Genomic DNA, 21,629 nt, shown 5'->3' on the forward strand with positions numbered 1-21,629 from the left:
AGTGGCGGACAGAGTAGGGCTTCACAGTCCGGGAAACAGAGGGACCATCACAGGGGAAGGCCAAGGCGACTAGGGAGGCGAGGTATACTATGGAGGAGAAGGAGTTCCTTATAGAAGCGTATATGGGCAGGTATAGGAGGCTGCAGGCTCAGAAGACCACCCCGAGTGACAAGAGGAAGCTCTGGCGGGAGATAAGGGATGCAGTTAATGCAGTGGGGGCCATAACAGAAATATGGACTATATTAAACATTGCTACCGGGACTGCAAGATAGAGCTCAAAAAGAAAATAAGCAGGGAGTACCAACATGCCACAGGGACCGGTGGCGGGCCTGCACTGACTGTTGAGTACTCACGATGGGAGGAAATGTTGCGTCCCAGCATCTCCGAGGTGGCCATAGTTGGGATCGGAGGAATCGATACCGGGAACCTGCCACTCTCATCTGACGGTAAGCTCATTTAAGAATATATTAACATCCAAAATAAGAAATGTATTTAAGGATAAGATTAATGCTATTACGCTGTTTAACACATTATTACGTAAACACATTCACAATGACCTTGCAATTACATTACTATCTAGGCTACAGGTTAGGTGTGCATTTAAACAGACTGAAAACAAACGCAAAAACATTCAGATTGACCAGATAGATATCACAAACACGGTTTGGAAAATGCGGAAATCGCATTGATTGTTAGATTTCAAAGTGGATTAATGAGGCTGTATTTGTAATTCAATTGGAAGCAAAAGCATTTACATCTTTATTTGGAAATATGCTAATATATACATTTCTTTCTTTTTGCAATATACAGAGTCTGGGGAGGAGCCAGCACAGCAACCACAGGCTCCTCCTTTTCCCAGGTATGAGAGTGGTGAAGATGACTCGCCACCTCGGAGAGAAGAAGAGGCCCCCCCTGAAGCAGAGGAAGAGGCCCCCCCCTGAAGCAGAGGAAGAGGCCCCCCCGAAGCAGAGGAAGAGGCCCCCCTGAAGCAGAGGAAGAGGCCCCTCAAGCACCAGCAGGCCGCCGTGCACAAGCAGGCCGACGTGAACAAGCAGGCCGACGTGCACAACAGGAGGAGATAGCCAAGGTGCAGGTGTTACTCGATTTCATCGAACAGATGCGTACCTCCCGGATGGAAAATATCCAAACTAGAACTCAGATGACCGAAGATCTTCGTGGCATTCGAGAAGGACAAAGAGAAATTATAGAAATACTTATAAGAATTAAACAAGGACAAATCCGGAGTTTACAGATTCAAGAAACTATGTTGAATTTCTTCCGGGAGGCGCATGCTGGGCCATCTGCTGCTGGGCCATCTGCTGCTGGGCCATCTCCTGCTGGTCCATCTCCTGCAGGTTCATCTCCTGCTGGGCCATCTCATCTTGGTACTCCTCCATCTCCTCCTCACCTTGGTCATCCCAGTACTCCTCCTTCCACTCTTCCCACAACATCTCCGATGAGAACTCGTCGGAGGGGGCAGTTGCCCTCCCAGAGCCTCAGTCTCGTGGGAAGAGGGGAAGGAAGAGGAAGTAAGTATTTTTTGAGATGTTTATTTTGAATTTATTTAATGTGTAATGGATAGGTATGTGATGATGTGGTTTTCATACACTCTGTATATAATCTGCTTCTATGGGACCGGGTCCATGGAGGCAGATTGTTTGCAGAGTGTGGGTTACAAGTATGTGGACACCACATCATCACATACCTATCCTTGTTCATGATATTGATTGGTTTCTGTGATGTGATGTCCAAACTGTTTCCCTAATCTCAAACAAAATGACCATTACAATTATACATGATGGCATATTACTGTTTGAATGCCAATAACACAGCTTAAAGGGACAGTCAGAACATTATTGTTTACAAAGAAAACACTGTATTAAGCATTATCAAGTTTGAAACAAAAATATGGAGAAATACACATGTGACTTATGTGATTACCCTTGTATCTATGCCTATGAAAAATTACCACTTATTTATGTTATTCGGACATAACAACATTTTATACAATCAATGATCAATCCAGGGTAAATATGCTGTATGAGCTCAAGTTTTTCTTTATCAAAATGCTATCAAAATGCCCTCTAGTGGTCAAAATGCATTCTGATTACATGCACTCTTCAAGCTCTAAGAAATGAGCACACGAACCTCCTAGGTTTAGCTAGCAAATAAGAATAACCAGAGAACTATGATAAATAGTTGAGAAACGTTTGACATAATTTGTATTTTAAAAATTGCATTTTTCATAATGCAAATCATTATTGGTTTTCTAGACTGTCCCTTTAAAAAATGACATATGCTAACATATACTAATATTTTGTGATTGTTGGTATATCTACATGTACTTGTTAAAACAAGAAATATTGGAATAGGATTTCTATTGACGTGTTAAATAAAGTCTATTTTCTTAAAGAGACATTATTGTGTTTGAATTATTTTAGAAAGACATTTTATTTACAAGGAATATGGTTTCAAGTCCTTTTATGAGTGAATAAACAAATATATGCTCACAATAATATAAATGGAGATTAACCAATGTGGAACTCATACATGACACAATAAACAACATTTGCATTAAAGGGACAGTATACAATCTTTTTCAGACAACTGCATGTAATAGACACTACTAGAAACAACAAGATGACCACATACTGATATCAAAATCCATCAGAAAAAGCTTTAAACACTTTATTAGAAAATATGTTTATCTATATTGAAAAGATAGCTGTAAAGCCCATTCCAAGTGGAAAATAAGACAATACCCCTTCATTTGCATATGAAAAGACCCTTTACACAAACAGGAACAAGCTGGAGAAGGTAGCTGATGGTACTCACATCAAACTTTGAGGCTTGGTGAGGAGTCAGAAAATTACTGAAATGTTATTTGAATATAAGCCAAACTAGACATGTATTTGTTAAAACACGGACTATATAAATAGAGATAAAAAACATATTTGTGTTTTTAATGTGAGTGTCTAATGACCCTTTAATAAAATATACAACATAACATCTAGAAGAAGTAGGCATCTCATATATTTAGCATATGATAAAGATAAATGCATATTGATTACTTGATTCAAATACAATTGTGCATATTTCGGAATTCGATATGTTGAAAATTAAACACAACACAGTCATTATTCATAAAAAGGAACATATTGTTGACAAACATATTAAACAAGATGGTCTATATTCATGGATTTACACTTGCCTCAAAATATCTTATGCAGGAAAACATTTTGCTTTCATTCGTTTATTCAACCAGACAGCCATCAAAAGAGAATGTTGTGTTCTTTATCAGCTATGGGTCAACAATGTTACATGATTCACACAATCCATACTCGCCATGGTTTTAAACTTGTCTTATCATTCACAAATGTGGGTTACGTGCAAAATCTAATATTGCGGGACTACGTAATACAATCAGACGGTTTTTACACCTTTGCATGTGACGTCTTAATTAACATGGCGCATCCTTGATCGCATAAAAACGCCAACCAATAAAAGTCGCATCCTTGATCGCATAAAAACGCCATCCAATAAAAGGCGCATCCTTGATCGCGTAAATACACCATCCAATAAAAGGCACATCCTTGATCGCGTAAATACGCCATCAAATAAAAGGCGCATCCTTGATCCCGTGAAAACGTCAGCCAATACAAGGACTCATTGGACAGCCTGGCAGGTGACGTCTTAAGCAACATGGCGCATCCGAGATCGAGGAAAAACATCAGCCAATACAAGGACTCACTTGATAGCTTGGCATATCAATAAGAAACGTATTTATATTTTAGAAACTAGTATGTGTCTATATTGCTAGCTAGGAATGTCACGCTAGATAACGTAATACTGTGATATATGAAATAGAATCCATTATTGAAAATAAGGAGATATTTCATTAGAAGCAGAGGATTTTTAAATAAACTATTTAGCATGCAGCATGTTTTAAATAGACATGAAAACAATATTTTAAGGTTACACGATTATGTACGACATTGCAATTTGAAATACATTGTAACAATAAATGAAAATCTTTGGATTATTGTGTTTCATGTCCCTTTAACTGAGAATTAATGCTAGGAGATGCATTCTGAAAATAGGGATGCGTTATATATTATATGTTAAAGGGACAGTCAACCCCAGAAATTTTGTAGTTTAAAAATATAGCTAATCCCTTTATTACACATTACTCATTTTTGAACAACAAACACAGTTATATATTAATATACTTTTTACTTCTGTTATTATCTTGTATCTAAGCTTCTGCTGACTGCCCCATTATTTCTGTTCTTTTGACAGACATGCAGTTTAGCCAATCAATGCACACTCCTAGGTCACTTTACGTGCATGAGCTCAATGTTATCTATATGAAACATGTGAACTAATGCCTTATAGTAGTCAAAATGTATTCAGATTAGAGGCAGTCTTCAAGGTCGAAGAAATTAACAAATGAACCTCCTAGTTTTACCTTTCAAATAAGAATACCAAGAGAACAAAGCAAAAATGTGGATAAAAGTAAATTAGGAAGTTGGTTAAACTCGCATGCCCTATTTAAATCATGATTCATCTTTTGGGACTTGACTGTCTATTTAACTATAGCTATGGTGTACATCTTTAACATTTAAAAGGTACACATGATAAATACATATGTCATTGATGTTTTAAGATATGTTTATATTGTTTTGGAATAACAATAATGACACATGTATTGATCAAACGTGTCACTTATTCAAGTTGAAATATGGTCAGCCTACCTATAGCCATATATCAGAGGATAATTAATTTTTAAAAATATTAATATAAAGATATTCATCATCTAAAATATGCGCATTACACACAGTGATTGATTTGGTTACACTACTACAATAAGATATAATTGAAATTGGAATACATGTGCTGTCAACATTCAAATAAGAGTTCTTTTAAAATAAAATTATATGTCCTTGTTCATGTAAAAAGGACAAAAACGCATTAGAAATGCAGATCCATTCCTTTACAATTGTGGTCAGCATCACTTAAAGGGACATGAAATACCAAATTAAAAAAATCAGGATTCACAGAGAGGATACTATTTACATAAAAATAACACTTTACAGAGATTATCTCATTGTATCAATCCTGGGATCATTTGTTAAAGGTGCATCAATTCACGCAGAGTTTACAAATGAACACATGGATGTGAAATTAAAAATATACATATATATATATATATATACAAACATCAAGATATATATATATATATATATATATATATATACATATATAAATTCATTACTATGCTAATCATAATCTTGCAAAGATAAAGCTTTACGAAAACTATATCAAGAAAATGAATCTAATTAAATTGGATGTGTAAATATTAAAGTCATTTACAATTGTATTACATATATGATTCGGGAAAGACCATTATTTGGTTTCTGGTCCCTTTATGGATTAACCACATAAACTAGAGATTTCAATCAATGACATGAATAAAGAGGACAAAGAATCAGGGAATGACATGTATTTTATTAGTATGTCATAAAACATAAACAACATTTAAAAAAAAACGTGTTGAAAGATCATTAAAATTGGAGCCATTTGACAAGGTAAAAGAGTGCATCACAGTCCTTGGAGGGAGTTGGCAAGGGCCAGCACAGCCCCATTGGAGCCATTTGACAAGGTAAAAGAGTGCATCACAGTCCTTGGAGGGAGTTGACAAGGGCCAGCACAGCCCCATTGGAGCCATTTGACAAGGTAAAAGAGTGCATCACAGTCCTTGAAGGGAGTTGACAAGGGCCAGCACAGCCCCATTGGAGCCATTTGTCAAGGTAAAAGAGTGCATCACAGTCCTTGGAGGGAGTTGGCAAGGGCCAGCACAGCCCCATTGGAGCCATTTGACAAGGTAAAAGAGTGCATCACAGTCCTTGGAGGGAGTTGACAAGGGCCAACAAAGGCCAGCACAGCCCCATTGGAGCCATTTGACAAGGTAAAAGAGTGCATCACAGTCCTTGGAGGGAGTTGACAAGGGCCAACAAAGGCCAGCACAGCCCCATTGGAGCCATTTGACAAGGTAAAAGAGTGCATCACAGTCCTTGGAGGGAGTTGGCAAGGGCCAGCACAGCCCCATTGGAGCCATTTGACAAGGTAAAAGAGTGCATCACAGTCCTTGGAGGGAGTTGGCAAGGGCCAGCACAGCCCCATTGGAGCCATTTGACAAGGTAAAAGAGTGCATCACAGTCCTTGGAGGGAGTTGACAAGGGCCAACAAAGGCCAGCACAGCCCCATTGGAGCCATTTGACAAGGTAAAAGAGTGCATTACAGTCCTTGGAGGGAGTTGGCAAGGGCCAGCACAGCCCCATTGGAGCCATTTGACAAGGTAAAAGAGTGCATCACAGTCCTTGGAGGGAGTTGACAAGGGCCAACAAAGGCCAGAACAGCCCCATTGGAGCCACTGAACAAGGTAAAAGAGTGCATCACAGTCCTTGGAGGGAGTTGACAAGGGCCAACAAGGGCCAGCACAGCCCCATTGGAGCCATTTGACAAGGTAAAAGAGTGCATCACAGTCCTTGGAGGGAGTTGACAAGGGCCAACAAAGGCCAGCACAGCCCCATTGGAGCCATTTGACAAGGTAAAAGAGTGCATCACAGTCCTTGGAGGGAGTTGGCAAGGGCCAGCACAGCCCCATTGGAGCCATTTGACAAGGTAAAAGAGTGCATCACAGTCCTTGGAGGGAGTTGGCAAGGGCCAGCACAGCCCCATTGGAGCCATTTGACAAGGTAAAAGAGTGCATCACAGTCCTTGGAGGAAGTTGACAAGGGCCAACAAAGGCCAGCACTGCCCCATTGGAGCCATTTGACAAGGTAAAAGAGTGCATCACAGTCCTTGGAGGGAGTTGACAAGGGCCAGCACAGCCCCATTGGAGCCATTTAACAAGGTAAAAGAGTGCATCACAGTCCTTGGAGGGAGTTGGCAAGGGCCAGCACAGCCCCATTGGAGCCATTTGACAAGGTAAAAGAGTGCATCACAGTCCTTGGAGGGAGTTGACAAGGGCCAACAAAGGCCAGCACAGCCCCATTGGAGCCATTTGACAAGGTAAAAGAGTGCATCACAGTCCTTGGAGGGAGTTGACAAGGGCCAACAAAGGCCAGCACAGCCCCATTGGAGCCATTTGACAAGGTAAAAGAGTGCATCACAGTCCTTGGAGGGAGTTGGCAAGGGCCAGCACAGCCCCATTGGAGCCATTTGACAAGGTAAAAGAGTGCATCACAGTCCTTGGAGGGAGTTGGCAAGGGCCAGCACAGCCCCATTGGAGCCATTTGACAAGGTAAAAGAGTGCATCACAGTCCTTGGAGGAAGTTGACAAGGGCCAACAAAGGCCAGCACTGCCCCATTGGAGCCATTTGACAAGGTAAAAGAGTGCATCACAGTCCTTGGAGGGAGTTGACAAGGGCCAACAAAGGCCAGCACTGCCCCATTGGAGCCATTTGACAAGGTAAAAGAGTGCATCACAGTCCTTGGAGGGAGTTGGCAAGGGCCAGCACAGCCCCATTGGAGCCATTTGACAAGGTAAAAGAGTGCATCACAGTCCTTGGAGGAAGTTGACAAGGGCCAACAAAGGCCAGCACAGCCCCATTGGAGCCATTTGACAAGGTAAAAGAGTGCATCACAGTCCTTGGAGGGAGTTGACAAGGGCCAACAAACGCCAGCACAGCCCCATTGGAGCCATTTGACAAGGTAAAAGAGTGCATCACATTCCTTGGAGGGAGTTGGCAAGGGCCAGCACAGCCCCATTGGAGCCATTTGACAAGGTAAAAGAGTGCAACAGGCACAACAATAAACAAAAAAGGCCAAATGGCAACAGGAACAAACAAATCAGTAACATGTGGACGGAAGAATCTTAAGGCGACCTTGGAGCATCTCCAGATACTCCACTTACTGGGCATCACCTTCATTGTCATGCGGATATGTGTGACGCAGATTTAATATACGTGATCCGTTAAATATTAATGTTAAAATTCTCGTTAAAATCTAATACTGTCACATTATTAAATGTTGTAGACATTTCTCTGTTTAATATCGTTCTGTTTCTTTAATACAAATACGTTGGATTAATACACATTTAACATTGTATGTATTTATTGTTCATTAAATCAATTTCGTGATTTATTGTGAAGTATTGACATTGCTCTATTAAATGTATTTATAATGCACATTGATTGTGTGCTATTGCGTTACATTAGTCTAGAATGTTTAAAGATGTGAATCTCGTGTTGCAAGATACGTTTCCCACGCAACATTTCAGAATGCGCAATTTCTGGTTCTAATGTCCGTAACTTGGATAATCTGTTTATAAATGTTAAACTACACGTTTGTTTCTTATTAGTAAATAAACCTCAAGCTTGTATTTGTCTGAACTGCTCATATATGTTATTGTGCAATGGCGTCTTTATTTTTAAAGAGACATTACAACAAAATAATTTTAACAAATGATCTGTAGAGATAAAAAATGTTTAGACTTTAAAATGTAACTCAATTTATCTTTTGATTTCGATATCCTTAACAGAAGAAATTTCAATGTACATGGTTGAGCCAATCACATAAGGCATCTCTGTGCATCCACCAAGCTTCATCTACTGAGCCTATCTCGATATGCTTTTCAAGCAAAGTATGTCAAGATAATGAGATAATAGAAGTAAAAGACACTCTTTAAATCTCTTAAAGATATTTTGTGTTCATGTCCCTTTAAGGAGACATTTCCCAATAATGCTTGAAAGATCATAAACCTATGCACCTTCCTTTCTCAAACTTAGTATAACATGTGACTAAAGCATATTTAGATTACCTTCTGGATTGTTTTCCCCACTGTGAATGAAATATATTCTAATGGCTGTATTTCGCCGTCTTCAGCTTAAAGGGACATTAAGCTATATGTTCTTTACGTATTTCGATGGATAATAGAATATTAAAACAACTTCATATTTAGTTTTATTCTCTCATTAGCTTTTAAAAATATATATTCTTAGATTAAAAACATAGCTAGATAGGCTATTTTGATGCTGATTGTTGGTTGCACATAGATGCCTTATGTCATTGTCTAAGCCATGTGCATTGATATATATTTTTCAAAGTATATTTAAAGACTGAATGTAATTAGATAATAGTACATTAAAAATATTTGAAAAATTAATTTGTATTGGTTAAAATTCAATACACAATATATTTTTGGAATGTCCCTTTAAGGACCAAACCATTAGGAATATGTTGATTTAACATTGTAGAAATAAACTAAAGGGGAATGAAAATACATATAGATATGTGATATCTAACCAAGAGGTAAGATGAATAATTTTGTGAAATTATATTACAAACTAGCTATAGTTAAATGACCCTTCAAATGACTCCACTAGAACAGAAAATTAATCAATATGGCATACAATAACTAGCTTGTGCGAAATATGAAATTAACTGACTTACCATTTTCATAATTTTTAAAGCTATATTTATGAAAATAATGTTTTTGCATTCCTAAGGAACATACAAGGTCTTATAAAACAAATAGAAAATTCAACTACACTGTCACTTTAATGTAAGTTAACCACTTTCCCTTCTTAAAAGTGAAAATAACAAAGTTGTTATGTCGAATTCTAACTACATATCTTAAAATATTTTAAAATTTTAACATCTATAAATTACACAATAAAAGCATTGATGGATTTCACTCCCAAATTAATTTCTAAAAGCTACTTGACTTTAACATTCTCTGAATAAGTGGATTTCATGTGCTTGTCAAATAGACAACTACCAGTCATGGGAGTCAAATATTTTTTTTAATTGTCAGATTATATGGATATTTATTATAATCTGTTTGTTAAAAAGATGGTCTTTAATAAAAATAATAAAAATAAAAGTTTAGTATTACAAAATATTTATTGTCAATAACTTTTTTTTTGTTTTTGTTTTTATCACAAAAATAAATAGAACAAGTGTAATTCATCACAGATGAAACTCTGAAAAAAACCGAAAAAAAACATTAGTTATTTAATACACACATGTCTTAAAATATTAATTAAATAAAATAACTTTAAAATCATCTTGTGTCTATGCTCTAACTTTTTGTAAATTTTTATAAAGATATTTTTGAATATAAAAACAACACAAAAACATAAAATCTATACCTATCCATCATTTAAAATACCATTATATTGTGTAATCAATATTACATTTAAATATCAGCATTTACAATTATACCAAATAATGCATATAACATTTTAAATAATACAAATACATATATGTATGCTGAACATAAATGTAATATTTCATGTCCATTCAAATACCTCTATATCAACTATAATATGTATTCCTTTGTCTGATTGTTCATAATTGGATTCTTCTGTATCACAAAGTAGGGGTAATGTATGTAAGCTACAAATATTCTAATATAGGACATGTATCTTTTCCTAATTTTTAACATTCTTCCTCCTGTGATTCTTAACTAGCATGCATTGGGAAAACCAACCTGGATTATGCATGGTCTTTGAAAGTCAATTCTCTAGAAAACAGTTTATCTTCAATAGGAGTCTTATTCATCATTTCCAAAATAGAGGATTGTGAAATACCATCTAAAAATGAAAAATAATCTAAGTGTCTCCAATAAGATGCCTCCACAGCCTTAATCCATCAAATTGTTGCCACTTACCATGTGATCGTGTCTTTGTATGGTTTTCCAGGTCAGCACATTTGAAAGACAATGCCAGACATGATCCCATTGGTATTCTTCACTTTCAATCTTGGATTCTTCACTTTCAATCTTGGATTCTTCACTTTCAGTCTGGGAATTCTTCACTTTCAGTCTTGGAATTCTTCACTTTCAGTCTTGGAATTCTTCACTTTCAGTCTTTAGATGAAGTCATCTCCCTAATGGCAGAAAAAGTGTGAATAAAAATATTAATACAAGTGTGTGAATCAGTTATGCACCCCTCTCCCACCCCCCATTTCTGAAACGATTTCTGTCACTAGCTTACTAAGCGTGTGTAGCATCCAGGGCCGCCACTAGGAATTTTGGGGCCCCTGACTTAACCATTGATCAGGGCCCCCCCCCTTGACATGTGCAATTTTTGACCAAGTTACTAAAACGTATATGCACTTTATTTTTAAGTGTCTATTTAAACTTGGAAATGTTGTAAAGGTAGTAACATACAAACACACAGACACACTCATACATTGAAACACACACTCACACATAAGGATTCACATATAGACACTCTAGCAGACACGCAAAGAAACACACTCAGACACAGACACCCAAACAGACACTCAGCACTTGTTTCCATTGACCTGACAAGTAATGAGGTAGACTAAAGTTTTGTAAAAAAAAAAAAGGAGATTTAGAAAACAAAATATGGAGTTCTGATTATCTTTTTGTAAAGGAAGATGCCAACTAAATGATGACAACAGCATGCAGTGGCTGAAAGGAAGGGTCCTGAACTGCCTAAACAATAATTTAAAGGTTAAATGATGGATTGGTGACTTCCGGGAAGGTCTCATTAGTCTCAAAGTCTGTAGAAAGATGTGAATAATCAGTAGTAAGGTCAAAATGTCCTAAAAAGGAACAGACAATGGACACACACACACACAAACTCAAACTTGCACATACACCCAAGGAAACACTGACAGAGACAGCCTCAGAAAACACACAAAGACACACACACACAGAGAAACTCACAGAAAACACACAAAGACATACACACACAGAGAGACAACCACATAAAACACAGAAAGACATACATACACACACCCTCACTGAGATATCCAGAGAAAACACACAAAGACATACACACACCCTCACAGAGACACCCACAGAAAACGCACACCCTCACAGAGACATCCACAGAAAACACAGACATACATACATACACACACCCTCACAGAGACACCCATAGAAAACACAGACATACACACCCACCCTCACAGAGGCATCCAGAGAAAATACACAAAGACAAACATACACACACCCTCACAGAGACACCCATAGAAAAAGCTCAAAGACATATGCACACACCCTCACAGACATCCAAAGAAAATGCACAAAGACATACACACCCACCCTCACAGAGAGACCCACAGAAAAAAAATACATACACACAGAGACACAAACCAAAGCACAAAGACATAAAGACAGACACCCACATAAACACTCACAGGAGGAAACATTGATGCACCTTGCATCCCCTAAATCAACATTGTGTGACATGCATGGTAAACATTTCTGCATGGTTTTAAATATAGAATTTCTACAGCATTGTCAAATAATCATAAATACACTGCTGCTAAAAAAATGTGTTTTTATAGACCCCTGGCCCCACCATACAACTACTACCACACTGAAGTTACAATCCGAAATTGCACAAAGAAATAAAAAAACATTTGCTAAATAAGTCCTACCTCCTCTGCAAATGAAAGTGATCTGCCGTCTGACTCAGGCACACACTGTACAAACAAAGTGCCAAGTCTGTCTCACACTGTGCATAGTGGTTTAATGCACACTCAGAAATCCTCTCAAATGCTAATACTTTACTCCTTGTAATAACATTTCCCATGCTCAATTAGTACTCTGCTGTAGTACCCACTGGTGGCTGCCAAAATTTAAAAAAATTTTTTTTTTTTTTTTTTTTTTAGTTCTTGCCTCATGGGGCCCCCCTGGCCCACTGGGCCCCTGACAGGAGTCACCCCTATCACCCCCTTATGGCGGCCCTGGTAGCATCTTGTGTTATGTTCTATCAATCAAGTGTGAAGATGAGTCATATTGAGCAGACCGAACCTCTAATGTGTGACTTTGAATCTGACTTTGAACCATAGTCATGCTAGAGGATAGTCATGCTAGAGGATCCCTTTCTGAGTATCCAAATTTTAAGTAATGTGTCAACTAAATACTAGTTTTGAAAATGTATGCCATATGATGTATTTTTGTGCCAAATTCCTGCCAGCCACAGTCCATACATTTATACTTACCAGCTGATGTTGTCTTTAAAAAACAGGTGGCAAAGACTCGTTACAGGACCCAATGACCAGAGCATCACCTATATTAATAAATGTAAAAATTGTTATCATTTGATGAACAATCCTAACATGTTTGCACAATTCTCTACTTGTCATTTCCCTAGAATTCACATCTATTGACAATACTCCAATCTAACTTCTATTATTTACCATCTGAAGTGGCGGTTGATGATGTCTGCTCTGACATTGAGCCCCTCGTCCCGGAATAGCCCCTCTAGAACAGGCTCGTATTCCTCATCTTGGAGGAGGCGTCGGGGCTCCTGGACAGCCTGCAGCATCCCAGCCCGCTGTGCAATATTATGCAGGACGCTACAGGCTATAACGATCTTCGCCACCTTCCTAGGGCTGTACTGGAGGGCTCCTCCCGACCTGTCAAGGCATCTGAATCTCATTTTGAGGAGCCCAAACATCCTCTCGACTACAGCCCTAGTCCTCTTGTGCGCCCTATTGTAGCGCTCCTGAGCCTCATCAGTAGGGTTACGTAACGGCGTAATGAGCCAAGGCCGGCTCATGTAACCAGAATCACCTATAAATTATGAACAGAACAAAATGAAAATTTAATTAAAAAAAATGTAATGATATTAAATTTATTTGTGTACACGATAATCCAATAACAAATGTTTTAATTTAAAAATAATAATCTAGTTCAATCTTATTCTCGATCTTCCCATTTCAGCTAAGACATGCTACCTATGCGTATTTTGCATAAACCAGACCTTTGCTAAAATAAAAGAAAATGGTTAAATTGCATTTTCAATCTGGCCATTTAAGCTAGAACATGCTACATATCTGTTTTTAGCTAAAACTAGACATTTGCGGAAAGAGACAATGACATGGTTAAATCTTATTCTCTATCTGCCCATTTCAGCTAAGACATGCTACCTATGCGTATTTCGCATAAACCAGACCTTTGCTAAAATAAAAGAAAAATGGTTAAATAGCATTTTCAATCTGGCCATTTAAGCTAGAACATGCTACATATCTGTTTTTAGCTAAAACTAGGCATTTGCGGAAAGAGACAATGACATGGTTAAATGGCATTCTCGATCTGACCATTTAAGCTAGAATATGCTACATATCTGTTTTTAGCTAAAACTAGACATTTGCGGAAAGAGACAATGACATGGTTAAATCTTATTCTCTATCTGCCCATTTCAGCTAAGACATGCTACAGATGCATATTTTGCATAAACCAGACAATTGCTAAAATTAAAAATAAATGGTTAAATTGCATTTTCAATCTGACCATTTAAGCTAGAACATGCTACATATCTGCTTTGAGCTAAAACTAGACATTTGCGGAAAGAGACAATGACATGGTTAAATTGCATTCTCGATCTGACCATTTAAGCTAGAACATGCTACATATCTGCTTTGAGCTAAAACTAGACATTTGCGGAAAGAGACAATGACATGGTTACATTGCATTCTCTATCTGAGCATTTAAGGTAAGACATGCTACATATCTGTTTTGATCTAAAACTAGACATTTGCGGAATGAGACAATGACATGGTTACATTGCATTCTCTATCTGAGCATTTAAGGTAAGACATGCTACATATCTGTTTTGATCTAAAACTAAACATTTGCGGAAAGAGACAATGACATGGTTACATTGCATTCTCTGAGCATTTAAGGTAAGACATGCTACATATCTGTTTTGAGCTAAAACTAGACATTTGCGGAAAGAGACAATGACATGGTTACATTGCATTCTCTATCTGACCATTTAAGGTAAGACATGCTACATATCTGTTTTTAGCTAAAACTAGACATTTGTGGAAAGATAAAGAAATGGTTAAATTGCATCCTATAGCTGCACATTACACTAACAGTTTAAGACTACAGTGGCAATTGTCTAACTAATTAACCATGTTGTGCACAAATACTCACCAACGAGATACCCAGGGGGAAATTGTCTTTCCTCAAACTGCCACCACAGGGAGGACAGAGAGAGGATGCGGGCATCATGACAAGCCCCGCCGAAATTCGCACACACGTGCATAATCCGCATCCGTGCGTCACAAACATACTGCACATTGAGGCTATGGAAATGTTTGCGATTTCGGAAGGGCAAGTCATCAGCTGGAGCATGCAGCGCAATGTGGGTGCAATCTATTGCTCCCAAGACATTGGGCAATTCAGCTATTACAAAGAATTCCCTCTTCAGGCACCTCCAATCACCATCATTCTGAGGGAATCCTATGTAATGCTTACTGATACGTACCATGGTGTCCAGAAAGTGATCAAACAACACCTTGAGACAGGCCATGCATGTACATCTCTCCTGATTGAAAACTCCCGGAGGCCAGGACGTATATAAAACTTAGCATCTTAGTGATGCCAGGGACAGCAGTCCTTATTCATATACGTGGCTCCAGATGAGGTCTAAGAACATCGTAAAGGCCAATGAGCTGTTCGCGATTGAGCCTATACTTGTCATAAACCCCAAAGTCGCTCATGTTTTCCAAGGTGGGTCTTACCCTCTAGAGACGAGGACCTCTAACCAGACGAGCCCTTTGTCTCACTCGGAGCTGCCGAGGCTGCCTGATTCTATCAACCGCTACTTGGGCAACAGCACCACCAGCAGCGTCTATCAGATCGTCATCCATATTTGCCAAGCTTAGCAGCACGAAACCAAACAGGAGAGCAAACACAACGCAAGGAGTAACAAGGTATGCAAAAACACAGAAGCGAATTGATACAATGTCGATCACCATGGACGCTTTGGCCATGTTGTTTGGGGGATTTATAGTGCAATTAGTCCAATGGTAGTGAGTTTGTAATGATTGCTGATTGTATTCACTTGTTTGTATGTGAGCGGCGCAAATGCTTTCAAAGTGGGCGTTTTTTTAGGTGTTTGATGAAATGTTGTTTTCCACCAATGAATCGCAATGTGAAAGTGTAAAATGTAACACATATACAGTGCATCTTCGTAATGTTTGTTCATATGCGTAATAAATATTTATTAAACGCGATGTTATAGTAAAAAGCACACATCCACGCTAACATGAATGAAAGTGCATACTTGTGTATAATGTGTGCATAGAATGTGATCGATCAATGTTGCTGCAATATTGTTTGTAAACGATAAAGTAACAGCTGACATCTGTAGTATTGTATATATAAGTGATTGGCGAGATGTCAATATTGTATGCGTCCCATTAAAATCGCAATAATAATTCCGAACTTCCGGCTGTCATCTGTAGTATTGTATATATAAGTGATTTGCGAGATGTCAATATTGTACGCGTCCCATTAAAATCACAATAATAATTCCGAACTTCCGGTTTCCATCTGTAGTATTGTATATATAAGTGATTGGCGAGATGTCAATATTGTCCGCGTCCCTTTAAAATCGCAATAATACTGAAGAACTTCCTGCTGTCATCTGTAGTATTGTATATATAAGTGATTTGCGAGATGTCAATATTGTACGCGTCCCATTAAAATCGCACTAATAATTCCGAACTTCCGGCTGTCATCTATAGTATTGTATATATAAGTCATTGCCGAGATGTCAATATTGTACGCGTCCCATTAAAATCGCACTAATAATTCTGAACTTCCGGCTGTCATCTGTAGTATTGTATATATAAGTGATTTGCGAGATGTCAATATTGTACGCATCCCATTAAAATCGCACTAATAATTCTGAACTTCTGGCTGTCATCTGTAGTATTGTATATATAAGTGATTTGTGAGATGTCAATATTGTACGCGTCCCATTAAAATCGCACTAATAATTCCGAACTTCCGGCTGTCATCTGTAGTATTGTATATATAAGTGATTTGCGAGCTGACAATATTTATTACGCGTCCCATTAAAATCGCCATAATAATGATGTTCCAAACTGTTGTTTACGTATATGTTGTATTGTAGTATTGAGTGCTAAAGTTCTGAAAGGGGCGGTACAGTCGTAAAGCTGTAATGTGTATGGTTGAATCTTCTAATGACGTCATCATATTATTAACCTGCCTGTGTAGTTATGAAATCCTCATTGTGTTGTTATATTTGACTACATTGTTATTGTGTGATGATTAAAATATAAATGTGTGGTTTGTTCTTGCGTGATGCGTGTTATGTACATTTACGTATATATATTGTGATTGTGTCCCACATATGCTGACTTCTATAAAGCGGTCTAGCATTGTTGTTCCTTCCCAAAAAGTGACAGCTGTAATCTGTTGTAATGATGTTGTTATTGTACGTAATTCCTAATGGTTTATTCTGAGTGAATCGTGATGTTAAAGGTACAGTAAAATCCCTATTTTCTGTTTCCTGATTCATAGAGAGAATGAAATGTGTTTTCCCCCCATCATTTGGATGCACATGTATGAGTGAATGGTGTAAAAGTAAAGTATGTGCTTCCATGAATGATCATGTGTTAAGCCTATGTAGATATGCTGTTGCTGCAAGCATATGAGTTGAATAAATGAAATGCTATAATAAAGGTAAATAAGAGGTGTTTCCAATTGTCTACTGTTTGTGAATCCTGAAATGTTCCAATTATTTTTGTGTCCGTTTAAATGTGATGTAATTGTTGAAAATGTTTGTTACTAGTGATGGTGATTTGTAGTTGATGTAATGTAAAAGTATCAGACAATTTAATGTTGTTGTGAATTTCCCATAAGTAAAATCCATAACTCCATAGGGAAATAGCCATTTCTTGATCTATTTGTCATAGCTGGGGCTAACGCAAAAAAACATGAGTTATTTTCCGAATTCTAGCGCTGGTATTTAGAGTTTTTTTGTCTACGCTTTTTGCGTGCGTTAGGGAAATCTGTCTGTCTCGTGCACGAGCACGTCTTCCCCATAGAAGTCAATGGAGGCTAAAAATGTGTGTGTAAATGAAATCCAAGACTGGTTTTGAGCGTAAAGTGAGTGACGTCATGGTCTTGTGTGAAAAAGTAGCTAAATCGTATTTATTTCGTAATCATATTCTTCTTTGTGTATGTAATTTGGTGTATATTGTTTGTATGCATCGATGAGTGTATGTATGTGATAATATTATTAGTTAGATGTAGCTATATGAGTGTCTTTTCCCATCTGTCAATGTAAGTCAATGGCAAAATGGATTTGTGTAGTTTTTTTTTTCTAACACCCGAGATCTTGCAACTTTGATCCTTTCTATTTTGACGTGAAAATATTAAAAATGAAAAATAAATATAGTGTAATGTTTGTATGAGTGTAAGTGTACTTTGTGTAATATTTGTTTTGTGATTCGTGGATGTTTATTTTGTCGTTAGATGTTAACTCCTGGGTCTGTGTTGTCGGTAATGATTTCAGCGTTAGGAGATTTTTGAGTGTCGGTAAGTAAACTCTAAATACCAGCCGGCGGTAAAAAGTAGCGTTAGGAGCCCTTTACGCTGGTTTTGACGGCTAACGCAGAACTCTAAATCTAGGCGTTTGGACCCAGAGTATGGAGGAAGAATGGAGAGGCACACACTGCAAGATGCTTGAAGTCCAGTGTGAAGTTTACACAGTCTGTGTTGATTTGGGGAGCCATGTCATCTGCTGGTGTTGGTCCGCTGTGCTTCATTAAGTCCAGGGTCAATGCAGCCGTCTACCAGGATATTTTGGAGCACTTTATGCTTCCTTCCGCAGACGAGCTCTATGGGGATGCTGACTTCATTTTCCAGCAGGACTTGGCACCTGCCCACACTGCCAAAAGTACCAAAACCTGGTTCAATGACCGTGGGATTACTGTGCTTGATTAGCCAGCAAACTCGCCTGACCTGAACCCCATAGAGAATCTATGGGGCATTGCCATAAGATGAGAGACATGAGACTGAATAATGCAGAAGAGCTGAAGGTCGCTATTGAAGCATCCTGGTCTTCCATAACACCTCAGCAGTGCCACAGGCTGATAGCTTCCATGCCACGCCGCATTGAGGCAGTAATTGCTGCAAAAGGGGCCCAAACCAAGTACTGAGTACATACAGTATGCATGCTTATACTTTTCAGAGGTCCGATATTGTTCTATGTACAATCCTTGTTTTATTGATTGCATGTAATATTCTAATTTTCTGAGATTGTGGATTTGGGGTTTTCATGAGCTGTAAAGCCATAATCATCACAATTATGACAAATCATGGCTTGAACTATCTTGCTTTGCATGTAATGAGTCTATCTCATATATTAGTTTTACCTTTTAAGTTGCATTAGTGAAATAAATTAACTTTTGCACCATATTCTAATTTTTCGAGTTTAACCTGTATGTTGTGAATAACGGTTTCCTTATGATCAAAAAATATACAAAAAAATTGATCATGTAGAAACACAGTAGAAGACAGTATTACTTTTATAAAACTAAAATATAAGGTTATGATATAATCACAGTTGAAAAATGTTAGATAAATGATACATTTACCACATCCAGCTAAGAGAGTGGTGCTGGTTACAGGAGATCAATAGTCCCAATACATCATTTAGGTTATATTCCAAACATTTTTTTTCCCACAATGGCCCCAATCTGAGGGTTGCAGCTACTTCCAGAGATGTGTCACCAAGCAGTCTCTATATGTAGTAATCCTGTTGCAAAAAGAACAGAGCGCAAACCCACATCAAGGTAGATGTTTTATGTTTTATTAAGCATATAGCGGTTAAAAACACTTACAAGATAAAAATAATCACAAGCCTGTATTCCAATATAGGGAAAGAGAAGAGGGTCCCAGTTCGAATCAAAAGTGGTGTCTCAGTCACACTTAGGTGTTTAATCACCAGTCTCTTTCTCTGATGCAAAAGCTGTCCATAAGAGCCTCATCAAGCTCCGCCCCCAACGTGTTTTGTTCGCCCTGTGCAAACTTTTTCAAGAGGAAATGATTGTACACTGTATAATACAGCATATCCTTAAGTCCTTAAAACCATTTCCCAATTGGTTATTATCTAGCCAATCCAATAAGACGATCCGGACCAGAATCTTATTTTGGGCGTAAGAATACTGACATTATCATGACATTGCCCAATCCGGTATCATTTTGACCGTCCCATATGATTTACCATCGACCAATCCATCCAGATAATTAGGACCAGCCTCTAAGTAAAGGTAAACATATTACTATTGTCATCCTGACTTTTCTCCTAGAACAAGCTATATAGCTCTTTTTCACACAAAAACAGATATAAAAAATAAACATATTATGGAAAAACATACATAATAAGTTGAACATATATCAATAAATATATACAACTTAAAACAAATTTAAATAGAACCTTAAAAGGTAACCTCATATGTGTAATCACACTTTACGTAAATGCCATTTTTTCTAGAAAAAAAATAATGATCTATAATTAGTGATGTTGCGAATAGTTCGCCGGCGAACATAGCATGTTCGCGTTCACCTCGGCGGGCGAACATATGCGATGTTCGATCCGCCCCTAATTCGTCATCATTGAGTAAACTTTGACCCTGTACCTCACAGTCAGAATACACATTACAGCCAATCAGCAGCAGACCCTCCCTCCCAGACCCTCCCACCTCCTGGACAGAATCCATTTTAGATTCATTTGGAAGCTGCATTCTTAGTGAGAGGAGGGACAGTGTAGCTGCTGCTGATTTAATAGGGAAATCGATAGCTAGGCTAGTGTATTCAGTGTCCACTACAGTCCTGAAGGACTCATCTGATCTCTGCTGTAAGGACAGCACCCCAAAAAGCCCTTTTTAGGGCTAGAACATCAGTCTGCTTTTTTTTTTTTTTTTTTCCTGTGTAATCTAATTGCAGTTGCCTGCCTGTCAGCGTGTGTGTCAGGCTCACAGCGTATACTGTGCCCACTTGCCCAGTGCCACCACTCATATCTGGTGTAACAGTAGTGTACATTTAAAAAACACAACACTTTTTTGACTGTGAAATAATAGCAGACAGCTGCTAGTACCCAAGATGGCCAACAATAAGGCAGATGGGGAGGGTTAGAGAGCTGTTTTGGGGGGATCAGGGAGTTTGGGGGCTAAGGGGGGATGCTACACCACAGCATATGTAAATATGCTAAAAAAAAATTTTTTTTTTTTTTTAAAAACCTTTTATTTTAGTATTGACAGACTTTCTGCCAGTACTTAAGATGGCGGGGACAATTGTGGGGTGGGGGAGGGAAGGGAGCTGTTTGGGAGGGATCAGGGGGTCTGATGTGTCAGGTGGGAGGCTGATCTCTACACTAAAGCTAAAATGAACCCTGCAAGCTCCCTACAAACTACCTAATTAACCCCTTCACTGCTAGCCATAATACACGTGTGATGCGCAGCAGCATTTAGCGGCCTTCTAATTACCAGAAAGCAACGCCAAAGTCATATATGTCTGCTATTTCTGAACAAAGGGGATCCCAGAGAAGCATTTAAAACCATTTGTGCCATAATTAAGTTTTTTTTAAATTTGATCGCATTTGGCGGTGAAATGGTGGCATTAAATATACCAAAATGTGCCTAGATCAATACTTTGGGTTGTCTACTACACTACACTTAAGCTAAAATTAACTCTACAAGCTGCCTACATGCTCCCTAATTAACCCCTTCACTGCTGGGCATAAAACACATGTGGTGCGCAGTGACATTTAGCAGCCTTCTAATTACCAAAAAGCAACGCCAAAGCCATATAA

At 38.2% G+C, this 21,629-nt stretch overlaps 1 protein-coding gene across 1 annotated transcript in view; it reads right to left on the reverse strand.

The window, feature by feature from the left end:
* LOC128655782 (vomeronasal type-2 receptor 26-like) overlaps window positions 1-21,629 on the reverse strand; it is a 108,861-nt gene that overhangs the window by 69,158 nt on the left and 18,074 nt on the right. The gene's annotated exons all lie outside the window — the stretch shown is intronic.

Source organism: Bombina bombina, chromosome 4, assembly GCF_027579735.1.
Source record: "Bombina bombina isolate aBomBom1 chromosome 4, aBomBom1.pri, whole genome shotgun sequence".
Lineage (NCBI taxonomy): Eukaryota > Metazoa > Chordata > Amphibia > Anura > Bombinatoridae > Bombina > Bombina bombina.